Source organism: Drosophila kikkawai, chromosome 2L (assembly GCF_030179895.1).
Source record: "Drosophila kikkawai strain 14028-0561.14 chromosome 2L, DkikHiC1v2, whole genome shotgun sequence".
Lineage (NCBI taxonomy): Eukaryota > Metazoa > Arthropoda > Insecta > Diptera > Drosophilidae > Drosophila > Drosophila kikkawai.
Window position 1 is genome coordinate 26,613,671 of NC_091728.1, and position 13,781 is coordinate 26,627,451.

A 13,781-nucleotide genomic window follows, 5' to 3' on the forward strand; every position below is an offset into this window, starting at 1 on the left:
TTGTCCTCGGCAGCAGCAAAAAAGGAAGCCACGTCGCAGGTCATAAGCCGCCATTTCTTTTGCAATGCGCCTGTGCGCTCAGCTGCGTGTGTGTGTATGTGTGTGTGTGTGCGGGATTGCAGGTGATGGGGGTTGGTGGCATCGTCATGGATCGCAAGAGTTGGCCAAGCATTGGCTGTTGGTGCCGCCGACGGCCCAGCCTCTGTCGGCAAAAGCGTAAGCATCAGCAGCATTGGAGGCAGCTTTGGCATCAACATCCAACCATTGTTTGCCCCACCACACAGCCCACAGGCACAGATGCGGACACGGATTCGGATACAGATACCAGCTCGAGTTCCCATTCCCCCATTGCCCCTTGGAGCACAAGTCGCAGCCCATATTGGCTGTGCGATTGCGTTTAAGTTGGGCACATATTGCTGCAGATGCAGTCTGAATTTGCAATTCCTTTGTGTTTCTACGCGGCTTAGTTTTTATTTATTTTGGTAGTTTGCGAATCTTTTATTCATAACCTTTGGCATGCATCGAGCTTACTTGAATTTTATTTTAAATTTGCATGGATTTGGCCTTTGCCTTTGCTAAATATGTATTTTCCTGCATTTCCATTTCACTTTTCCATCAACAAATCGACTGCGCGCACCGCGGCCATTTTAAATTGCACACACATACACACAACACACAAGTAGTACGTACATATATCGATTTGGAAAGTTCGTTGAACCACAAACGTTTCAAACGTTTGGCCAACTCCATGTTGGGCGGGATTTTCCACAGACTTTTGCAAGTGAGGCGCCATTAGCCACTCAGACGAGCACAGAGGGGGGTGGGGATGGGGATGGGGCTACAGACAGCTAGGGACAGAGCGAGGTGGACGCAGGCAGGCCTAATTCTCTTGCAAATTTTAAGTGTTAATTACTCGCACACACACGCGTCTCAGCGCACAGGGTCCGAGGCATCTATGTCTGTATGTATGTATGTAGGTATGTAGAGCACTTACCGGATACGGATACAAATGCGTCGGACGGGACCGATGGACTAATGACTCAAGGTCACAGGCATGCGCACTTATTCGCAAAATGTATTACAAAAACGCTACTCTACTATTCTAATTAATTTAAATCAGAGAGTTGACATTTGGACGGAAATATAAATTTGATTTCATCTTCGGCGATAAATTTCGCCGAAGTCTGGGTGCTGCAGTGCAAGTCACGTTTGCAATTAAGTGTCAACGGAGCACGGAGCGCACCTTTAGAGGCCCCACTGTAGGTGTGTGCGTGCTCGAGGCCCAGGCAGCTCGCAATTTGTCGTAATTTCATTTCGTTTAGTTATCATGCCACGTTGACACCTGTGTAAAACGCAACGAATTTGTATGCCGATGAGATTGTTTTCCGTATTTCCTCGCGTTTTATTCATTGATTACTCTCCAACACTCGAGAAAAAGAGGAGTTCCCGGCTTGACCCAAACATGATCGAAGTCTTTCTTGAATTAAAACGAATACTACTTTTCACCTTCAAAAGGCAAGGCCAACTATGGTGGGGTGAAAGTGAAGCCTGTAAGTTGTAAGGTCAATGCGAAACGGATTTGTAAGTGCTTATTTTCTCCGAGTGTCCTGATACCCACCGCCCCAGCTAGCGTGCCTTGCATTTAATGTTAATTGTACAATTCCCCCGACACGCAGCCAATCCAGGTTAACTACTCGCCTGTTCAACCCTACAATTTATTGGCGATTTACATTTACATTGTAAATTATTTTCTAATTCGAAAAATATCGCATTGTTTTTGGGTGTAATGCCAATTTGTAAATGTTAAATTTGTCTTTTATAGTCTATAGTCTGGTTGCGACAGCCACCTATAGTTTATTATACCCTTGCAGGGTATTATAATTTCAGTCAGAAGTTTGCAACGCAGTGAAGGAGACGTTTCCGACCCTATAAAGTATATATATTCTTGATCAGCATCAACAGCCGAGTCGATCTAGCCATGTCCGTCTGTTCGTCTGTCCGTCCGTCCGTCTGTCCGTTTCTACGCAAACTAGTCCCTCAGTTTTAAAGTTATCTGAATGAAACTTTGCATATAGTCTTCTATATACTCTCACTGCTATATATGTCGGAACGGGCCGGATCGGACGACTATATCATATAGCTGCCATACAAATATTCGATAAATTTTTAGAAAAAAATTATAATTTGGCTGTTTTTTGAAAATTTTTGCATCATTTTTGAGATATGGCCATTTCATATTATTTCAGAGTTTTGGTAAAAATTGTATGAAATCAGACGACTATATCATAATCATATCAAAACAAATGTTCGATAAATTTTTAGAAAAAAGATTATAACTTGACTATTTTTCAAAATTTTTGCATCATTATTGGGAAATAGCTATTTTATATTATTCCAGAATTTTGGTAAAAATTTTATAAAAATCAGACGACTATATCTTATAGCTGCCATAGAAACGATCAGGAAATTAATAGGACAAAAATTTTAACATCGATGCTTTTCAACGAATTTTTATCTTTTTTGAGATATGGTCATCTTGTATTATTTTCTAATTTCGGATTTAATTTTATGAAAATCGGATGACTATATACTTGAGCTGCCATAGGAACTATCTAAAAATTTTTAGAACAAAAATTAAAACTTCTTTGTTTTTCAACGAATATTTATCTTCTTTGAGATATGGCCATTTTGTATTATTTCAAAATGTTATATTTAATTTTATGAAAATCGGACGACAATATCTTATGCTGCCATAGGAACAATCAGGAATTACAAGAAAAAAGTCTAACTTCGACAATAATCAACATATGATATTTTCACATTCTTCGAGTATGGTATTGTTACGATACTAAAATTTTAATATTGATTTTATGAAAATCCGACAACTATATTTTAAAAGTGTCAAATGAAATTGGGAATTTAAATGTGCATTAATTGTTTTGAAAATATTTATTGTACACTAGCAAGGTATTATACTTATTTGCGCTTTGCGTTTTGATTTTTATACCCTTGCAGGGTATTATAATTTCAGTCAGAAGTTTGCAACGCAGTGAAGGAGACGTTTCCGACCCTATAAAGTATATATATTCAGCATAAACAGCCGAGTCGATCTAGCCATGTCCGTCTGTCCGTCTGTCTGTCTGTCTGTCTGTCTGTCTGTCTGTCTGTCTGTCTGTCTGTCTGTCTGTCTGTCTGTCTGTCTGTCTGTCTGTTTCTACGCAAACTAGTCCCTCAGTTTTAAAGCTATCTAAATGAAACTTTGCATATAGTCTTCTATATGCTCCCACTGCTATATGTATATGTCGGAACGGGCAGGATCGGACGACTATATCATATAGCTGCCATACAAATGTTCTATATATTTTTCGAAAAAAATTATAACTTTGCTGTTTTTCATATATATTGCACCATTTTATAGATATGGCCATTATATATTATTTCTGAATTTTGGTAAAAATTTTATGAAAATCGGACGACTATATGATATAGCTGCCATAGGAACGATCGGGAAATTAATAGGAAAACAAGAAAGGAAGCTAACTTCGGCACGCCGAAGTTTGTATACCCTTGCAGATTGGTTTCGATTTATATTATAGATTTAAATGCTGAAAACACTCACAAAACAGAGCTTCATTACATTTTACCTATACTTATTATGTTTACAGTTTGACAGTTACAGTTTTACATTCCCAGCTTTACATTTTCTCTACATCTACCGATCGTTTCTATGGCAGCTATATGATATAGTCGTCCGATTTTTATAAAATTTATACCATAATTCTAGAATAATAAAAAAAGCATATATCTCAGAGTAGGTGTTTACCTACGTTGAAAAACAACGAAGCTATAATTTTTTTTCCTATTAATTTCCTGATCGTTCCTATGGCAGCTGTAGATGTAGAGAAAATGTAAAGCTGGGAATGTAAAACTGCCATAGAAGCGATCGGTAAATGTATAAAATATGTAAAGCTGGGAATGTAAAACTGTCAAACTGTAAACATAATAAGTATAGGTAAAATGTAATGAAACACTGTTTTGTGAGTCTTTTCAGCATTTAAATCTATAATATAAACATCGAAACTAATCTGCAAGGGTATACAAACTTCGGCGTGCCGATGTTAGCTTCCTTTCTTGTTTAACTGAAACAAACTGCTGTAAATATCGGCAGACTATCGCGACACTTGGCCGATAATTTAGTCAATGAAATACCCTGATTATTTTTTATAGTTTCTGGTAATATTTTGAGATTTTTTTTGTTTTTTTTTTATGTTTAACTTAAACTTATTTAAATAAGTTTAGGCCAAGGTTATGAATAGAATTCGAAAACGATGCTCAACGTAATACCCCTGAGTCAAAATTCTGTCTCCGATTTCATAGAATTGACAGGTAGACTTCTAACAAAAAATACATTTCGTTAAACGATGTGCTCCCTTGATTGGGAGGGTGCGGGTTCAGAGGTAGCTTGTTTTTTTCACAATTGAAATTGCTGTCGAGGAGATGACGCTGCCAGTATGTAAGAAGGGGACGGGGCCCCTTTTAACAGAAGCGCGGAGGACCTACGCTTTTTGCATTAATTACTTTTTAAACCCGAAGCGCAGCCTTGGGTTTTTTTCTACCATCTGGTTTCGGTGTCGGCCTTTTAATTTGGTTCGCTCCCCGTAAAGCGAGTGGCATCCAGGCCGCGATGTGACCCACAGTCTCTTTTCTAGACACAGAGCCAATACTCCTATATACCCATTTCCATCCCTGCTAAATTTGTCGCACGCCAGGACTCACATTTCGATCATTTTTTCACACGCAAATTCTTATCCTTATTCTGTGCTCGTTGCCGCAAGGACCAATCACATAATGGGGCGTGGTGACTGCGACGGCCACGGAAGTTCTGCGAACTCAGCCCCTGGCCTCCCCGTGCTGCTGCCTCATTCCCCATTTGATGTTGCTGTTTATGTTTCGCTATTGCGCAGCGACACGACACAAACAGCGGCGTCGAAAGTGACGAAGTTGGGCGGGGGGCGGCATTTTTCTCAAGCAGGACACTGTATTTTCCGGGCCCACTCTCGGGGAACCTTGTCTAAATGACTCGTCTTCGGCTTGGCAGCCATTTTTCAGACTTCGGCTGTGGCTTCGGTGCTTTGACTCCATCACCTCAAGCAGTTCCTTCCGATGCCGAAGGATATGTTTACAATGTACAAAAAGAAAAAGAAAAAAATCAATGAATAAGTATAGAGAGCTAAGGTAACATTCATGGCAGTGCGCATCGTTAGCTAGGAACACTTTCGAAAGCTACCAGATTACAATTTACAGTAACAGAAAACAATCTGAGTATTTCAATGACGACTGAATGATTTACCATAATTACTGAACATATCGGCGATGTATTGTGATAGTTTGCCCAGATTTTCAGCCGTCAAGGGATCGTCTCCAAAATGTCAGCCTCTAAATTTTCAACCAACACTCAGTCGCAATACATGGATACACATTTTGTATTATCCTATATAATCTTAGATCGACTCGGCTGTTGATGCGGATTAAGAATAGGGTCGGAAAGGTCTCTTTCACTGCGTTGCAAACTTCTGACTGACATTATAATATCCTGCAAGGGTACAAAAATGTGGAAAAATGAAAAAAAAAGGATGAGTTTTAAATTAGAAATAAATTTTTTAAATATCAAAACAAAATTATTATATGCTGTGTATAATATACAACCTTTATATAATTCCTTTTAATTTTTTCTATTCATTTAACCAGAATCTCTCGATTCTTAATATTGCAATTGCAATCTGCAAGGTTATACAAACTTCGGCGTGCCGAAGTTAGCTTCCTTTCTTGTTTCTCCATAATTTCGCACATCCTCCCTGCAAGGCATTCAAAGACTTTTTAAAATAATTTAATGAAATTGAGCCCTAAGCTCAAATCAGCTTGGATAGTTCTGATTCATTCTAATATTGTTGGCCAGATCCATAAACTTCATATTTTAGCTCATTATTATAATCATAAAAACACGACAGAGGTTCAAAAAGGCGTTTTATGTGCGAAAATGCCTCATTCGGTATACATTTGTACGCCATTGTATTCATTGTAGTAGGCACAAATATGAGCTTGTAGGTACCATAATAGGAAATGTCTCCCCAAACAATCGCATCCCAAATTTTGCTGTTTAACCTGTCCAAATAATTAGTATCCTTGCGGAGATCATAAAAATCATGATAGAATTATACATAATATAATTCTATAATAATATAATTCTACCATGATAAAAATAAGAAATATATACGTTTGGTCCTTCTAAATTACAATTTTTCTCGTCTCATAAGAACAATCGATGGCATTCTGAAATCCTTGTGACATGTGCTCTGCAGAAATGAAGTCGTTGTGCTTTACGAGCCGTGTTACCAGTTTTCTTGTAGTCTTTTTATATGCAATTGAAATAAATAGTTGTACGACTGGTTTTAGCTCAAGATTTAAGATATAAGTCGCTTTTCCAACAGCTAAGCACATTGTTTGTGCAGATATAACGTCCTGTTCACCTCAATATTTTTGGATATTTTGGAAACTGAAAAGCCAGCGCCATTATAAGCTTGTATTTTACCCGTTTTCCTTATCGGTCAAAGCTCTTTATTTATTTTGACGTGTATTAGTAGAAACTTGAAAAAGTAAGTAATAAATTGAAAAAATCGACGACGACTCCCGCCGATTACAACGATTAAACTGAAGCAAGTTCTTTTCAAAAAACGCAATTTCTACTGCAAGTTTTCAACTCATACTCATTTAGGCTTTGCTTTTATTTATTGAATATTCTCCTTTAGGAAACTAATAATAAGTGTATCAAATCTTACAATAATAACTAACTATCAGGCATGTACACTGGTACAGAAAAAATGGCCCTGACTAATTATGGCTGGGTTGGAAGGTCGTTACATTCGTTCTTGACTGCGAGAATGCTAAGATCTCTGTGGATGTTTTCATTGCGAATATACCATGGTGCCCCAGTGATAGTTCTCCGGATTTTTGATTGGGCGCGCTGTATGATGTCTAGATTGGTGCTGCACGCGTTCCCCCAAAGCTGGGAGCCATTCGTCCATATTGGCTTTAGTGTGGAGTTGTGCCTCAGGACCTTGTAGTCCAGACACAGGGGCGATCGGGAGTTTATGAGCCAGTGGTGGCTGCTGGCTTTTAGTTTTAGATGAAGTTTCTTGCATTAAATATGTCTTCGCCATGTTAGGAGTCTGTCCAGGTGGACGCCCACGTACATTACCGCGTTGACTTCGGGGATCTGCGTGCTGTTCAGGTAGACCGGGGGGCATGTTTGTCTGTTGAGAGTGAACGTTATGTGCTTACACTTTTGTTAATTTATTTTAATACGCCAGTAAGATAGCCACTTCTCGACTACCATCAGGTGGTTGGCGAGCTGGATTGTTGCACGGACTGGGCATCTGGAACGTCTGAGGATCGCAGTGTCGTCAGCGAATGTGGATAATGTTAGCTGGTCGCTTGCGGGAATATCCGATATGTATAGGACAAATATAGTTGGCCCAAGTGCCCTTCCTTGTGGAACTCCAGCTTCGATTGAATAGGAGCTTAAGGGCTAAAGTTAAACTATATAATTGTTACATAGAGAGAGTCAATAGTTTAAGAATTATATTTTCCAATGGTACAGTTATTATTTTTATAATTTTTAAAGTTGTGAGCAATGGCAAAAAGAGTACACAGGGTGTCCTATTTAAGTGTCGAGGAGTTCATATCTAATATAATGTGAATTATAAATATATATTTTGTTTAACAATAAAGATAGCTAACTTCGGCACGCCGAAGTTTGTATACCCTTGCAGATATTATTTCATTACATTTTACCTATACTTATTATGTTTACAGTTTGACAGTTACAGTTTTGCATTCCCAGCTTTACATTTTCTCTACATCTACCGATCGTTTCTATGGCAGCTATAGGATATAGTTGTCCGATTTTTATGAAATTTATACCAAAATTCTAGAGTAATAAAATAAGCTTATATCCCAGAGTAGATGAAAATACGTTGAAAAATAACGAAGTTTTTTAATTTTTGTCCTATTAATTTCCCGATCATTCCTATGGCAGCTATAAGATATAGTCGTCCGATTTTCATGAAATTTTTATCGAAATTCTGAAATAATATAAAATAGCCATATCTAAAAAATGGTGCAAAAATGTTGGAAAACAGCCAAGTTATAATTTTTTTCTAAAAATTTATCGAACATTTGTATGGCAGCTATATAATATAGTCGTCCGATCCGGCCCGTTCCGTCATATATAGCAGTGAGAGTATATAGAAGACTATATGCAAAGTTCCCTTCAGATAGCTTTAAAACTGAGGGACTAGTTTGCGTAGAAACGGACAGACGGACGGACGGACATGGCTAGATCGACTCGGCTGTTGATGCTGATCAAGAATATATTTAATTTAATTTATTGGTAAATAAATTCCTAACGCTACAAGTTAAAAACTTATAAATTAGTGCGATAGTCACAACGGGTCAATTTTAAAATTTTCATATCTGTCTTAAAACTACACAAGATTGAAATACATGTATATCTTATTCTAACAATTTGAATGTCCTTATGTTATAATTGAATATTTATTTTATTATGTCTAGTTTATGTTTTCATTTCTATAAAACTTTATTAAATTATTCTTAAATTGCGGTGTGCTTCTTATTGAGTTTAAATTTTGAGGAAGTTCATTCCACAAGCGAATAGAGTGAATAACAAGAAAGGAAGCTAACTTCGGGACGCCGAAGTTTGTATACCCTTGCAGATTGGTTTTCATATTTATATTTTAAATTATAATGCCGAAAACAGACACTAAACAGAGTTTAGTAACATTTTACCTATACTTATTATGTTTACAGTTTGACAGTTACAGTTATACATTCCCAGCTTTACATTTTCTCTACATCTACGGATCGCTTCTATGGCAGCTATATTGTTACCAAAATTCTGAAATAATACTAAAAGCTCATGTCTCAAATTAGATTAAAATACGATGAAAAACAACGAAGTTATAATTTTTTTTCGATTAATTTCCCGATCGTTCCTATGGCAGCTATAAGATATAGTGGTCCGATTTTCATAAAATTTTTAACAAAATTTTGAAATAATATAAAATGGCTATATCTAAAAAATGATGGAATAATATTGAAAAACAGCCAAGTAATATTTTTTTTCTAAAAATTTATCGAACATTTGTATGCCAGCTATATGATATAGTCGTCTGATCCGGCCTGTTCCGACATATATAGCAGTGAGAGTATATAGAAGACTATATGCAAAGTTCCCTTCAGATAGCTTTAAAACTGAGGGACTAGTTTGCGTAGAAACGGACAGATGGACGGACAGACGGACAGACGGACATGGCTAGATCGACTCGGCTGTTGATGCTGATCAGGAATATATATACTTTATAGGGTAGGAAACGTCTCCTTCACTGCGTTGCAAACTTCTGACTGAAATTATAATACCCTGCAAGGGTATAAATATAAATATATATGCTGAACAAAAACAAAGTAATAACAAGAAAGGAAGCTAACTTCGGCACGCCGAAGTTTGTATACCCTTGTAGATTGGTTTTTATGTTTATATTATAGATTTAAATGCTGAAAGCACTCACAGAACAGAGTTTCATTACATTTTACCTATACTTATTATGTTTACAGTTTGACAGTTACAGTTTTACATTCCCAACTTTATATATTTTATTATAATTATTCCTATTAATTTCCCGATCGTTCCTATGGCAGCTATATCATATAGTCGTCCGATGTTCATAAAATTTTTACCAAAATTCAGAAATAATATAAAATGGCTATATCTAAAAAATTGTGCAAAAATATTAAAAAACAGCAAAGTTATAATTTTTTTTCTAAAAATTTATCGAACATTTGTATGGCAGCTATATGATATAGTCGTCCGATCCGGCCCGTTCCGACATATATAGCAGTGAGAGCATATAGAAGACTATATGCAAAGTTTCATTTAGATAGCTTTAAAACTGAGGGACTAGTTTGCATAGAAACGGACAGACGGACGGTCGGACGGACAGACGGACAGACGGACATGGCTAGATCGACTCGGCTGTTGATACTGATCAAGAATATATATACTTTATAGGGTCGGAAAGGTCTCCTTCACTGCGTTGCAAACTTCTGACTGAAATTATAATACCCTGCAAGGGTATAATGACCATGTCTCAAAAAGATGAAAATAGGTAGAAAAACAGTCAAGTTATAATTTTTTTTGTACACATTTTTCTGTTGTTTTTTATGGCAGCTATGTACATATATGATATAGACCCTTTCCGACATATATAGGAGTTAGAGTAGTCAGAAGACTATCTGCAAATGTTCATTCATAGCTTAAAAACGGAGGGACTAGTTGGCATAGAAACGGACAGACGGACGGATATCACTAGATCGACTCGGCTGTCGGTGCTGATCAATAATATATATATTTTATAGGGTCGGAAATATCTCAGTTAAAGTTGTACATTTCCAATTTTGAATTTTCCTTTACATTTAAGGGGGTCTTCTGAGAAGACCGGTGCGGCACCGGCGTAGCACCGGCGCGGCCTTCGGTGATATTATTCTTAATATAACTTAAAAACAAAAATAAATAAATCATACAAATGGCCAAATACTCGATATAAATAATCGATTAATCGTTAGGATTGTCTCATCTCCCATCTCCCTATGTCCCATCTCTAGAACAGCTATTTGGTGTGGTTTACTTTCTAAAGCTGTGTTTTTTGTGCGTAAATATGCAAAGTAAGTTTTAAAATACTATTACTAGTGTTAGGAACATATGTATTAATTAAATATTCTCTAAACAAATAGATGGATCAGCCATTGAGTATGTACTCAATTAAACACAACCATTACTCAAATCGAAAGAGCAAAGTGTGGGAGTTTTTCGGCGCATTGCAATTAGAGAACAACTGCATTGAAGTGGACAAGGTGTTCTGCCGATTATGTTTGGATGTTCAGAAAAAAGACGACGAAAGAACAATCTTTTCATGGTAATAATTAAGTTCCTTTTTTTAAGATTCAAGTAAGATTTTGTAAATTGTTTCAGTGCTAAAATTCAGTCGTATTCCACGAACTGTTCCACAGGGAATTTAAGTCGACACCTCAAAAATGAACACAACATTCGAGATATCGACAGTCCGAGTACTTCATTGGCTACACGTGGATCAATATCAAATTTTTTCAAAAAATCGACGCCAATTATATCTCCAAAAGATAGTAAGTGGGCGCTGGGACGAGAGCTAGCTTTGTGGATGGCTAGAGATTTGCTACCATTTCATATAATTTGTCACAGTGGACTTAAAGACTTTTTAAAAAAATATAGAGTTGTGGCAACTGATGCTGACATTCCACACTACAAAACGCTGTCAACAACTGCACTAGACGATGTGTATGAATGCATTTTACGAGCAGTTACACGGATAGTATCTGGACAAAAACATTTTGCCTTAACTTTCGACTTGTGGACAGATAACTATAGAAGAAGAAGTTATATAACGTTCACCTTCCATTTTCTGTCAGCGAATTTTGAGATGAAGCATTTAACGCTGGAAACAAAATATTTGTCAAAATCGCACACGGCAAGTAACATTTTAACAGAGGTGGAAGAAGTTACTCAAATGTATAATTTGCAAATGGGATCTAATTATGTCGTAACCGACCAAGGCAGCAATATCAAAAAAGCTATTAATTTGGGGTGTATAAAAAACCACTTCTGCCTTGGACATGGACTACATAATTTGCTAAATGTTGATGGTTACAATTCAGAGCCGGAAATTAAAAATTTGATTGTGAAGTGCAAAAATATTGTGAGTGCCTTACGATTCAAGACACATGTTTTGAGATGTCAAGCTGACGAACTTCAAAAGGAAGTTTTGTCAAATATCGACAATTTAGAAGAACTGCTGGCATCCGAAGATAATGAATGGGTCGACTACGATGATGATTTTGGCCCGTTAGATGATGTTCCCTTGCAAACTTACAAGAATATTAACAACCCTAATGACTTACAAAGTAGTTTGGTGGACAAGAGAAATGTTTCACTTAAGAACTCGGTCCCAACAAGGTGGCACAGCGTGTTAACAATGTTAGACAGTCTTGGGTGCCAAAGAGCCGCATTAAATAAGTTGCTCACAAGCAGCAATAAGACTCATTTAATATTATTAGAAAATGAAGCACAGCTTTTATATAAATTATGCGACTTCTTAAAAAAATTTAAAGATGCAGTTACCGTTTTGTCTGGAGATTTGTATCCATCAATAAGTCTTGCGTTAGTGATAAGAACTGAAATCGTCTCAATATTGGAAGAACCTGAGAACAATGAGCCGCTTGCTTTGACTCTCATGAAAAGCCATATAAAAAATAGATTTGATTCAAGGTTCCCGATATCGGATATACTAGTCTGCGCATCCCTATTAGATCCGCGATTCAACTCACTTGATTGTGTGTTGGAGTATTGCGAGAAACAAAGTTTAAAAAGAAACGATTTTTTGTTAAAAATGTTTAAAGAGCTGATTGGAGATGTTGAACAAGATAGCGATCAGCAGCAAGAGTCTCATTCTGCAAGCAAAATCTTAAAGCTTGCTCAACGGCATTCGACCAATACCAAAGATAACAATTTGGAAGCTGAATGCCATCTACTCCTAAGCTTATCTTCATGTCAAGACGTATTGACATTTTGGAAGGAAAAGGCACCTGCAATGCCCTTACTTTCGATGCTGGCACAAAAAGTGTTGTGTATTCCTGCAACGAGCACTCCAAGTGAGCGAGTTTTTTCTATTGCTGGTCTTACAATTACGCAGAAACGGTCGCAGCTCAGTCCTCACAACGTAAATAAAGTAATTTTTATACATGACAATTACGACACTTGCAAAGAAAGTTTAACTTAAATTTACAAATTGAAGAGATAAAAATGAACTGAATTGAAAACTGAACATTAATTATGTGAATTATGAATGAAACTTATTCAAGTCAAGGAAAAAGACTGCTATTTTTATGTTTATTTTTATTTGTTACTTAATTTTTATTTATTTTCATTTCATTTACCCAATTAATTTACTCACTTATGTTCATTTTATTGTTATTGTTAATAAAGGCGTTATAAACTGATATAATACAATAATACTAATTTTATTTAATTTGAAAAAAATCTGTACGCCGCCGCCGCCGATTCTTTCTGACTACTACGCCGCCGCCGCCGAGTCATTTTGACCTCTACGCCGCCGCCGAAGTCTTTAACCATCGGCGTAAACCTCTAGTCTTCTCATTGGGCAACTTTTTTTTTCGATTTTTTTTTTTGCATTTATTTATAGCTTGTGATGGTGTGTATATGTCCCCAAAAGGATTTTTAGATATTCGAAATACTTTAGAAGATACAGCCTTTTTTGTGAAGCAAGTTCTTCGCAAAATGAGCTTTTTTCAAACTTCAAACGCGTTTATCTGAAACCACGTTTTTCGAACTGGCGGCCATGATATCTCCAGTTCAACTGAACCGATTTTCATGAAACAAAGTGGAGTCGACGCAGAATTGTCACCATTCTCGGGTGACGGAACTGATTTTTTTTTTAATTTTATTTTTATTTTTTTTTTACACTAAACTACAAAAAAAAAGCCCGAAATCGAAATTTTTTTTGAATGGCCGCCATTTTGTTTAAAAAAATTTAAAAAAAAGTCTGTTCCGTCACCCGAAAATGACATCAATTCTGATTATAACCCCGTTTTTATTT

The 13,781-nt window shown here is 36.7% G+C and overlaps 1 long non-coding RNA gene across 1 annotated transcript; it reads left to right on the forward strand.

Moving 5' to 3' along the window:
* Positions 1–10,615: 10,615 nt before the first annotated feature.
* Positions 10,616–13,261, forward strand: LOC138927884 (uncharacterized). Its single transcript, XR_011444328.1, has 3 exons — positions 10,616–10,797; positions 10,867–11,048; positions 11,105–13,261. It is a non-coding gene; the product is annotated as an uncharacterized lncRNA (long non-coding RNA).
* The last annotated feature ends 520 nt before the right edge of the window (positions 13,262–13,781 follow it).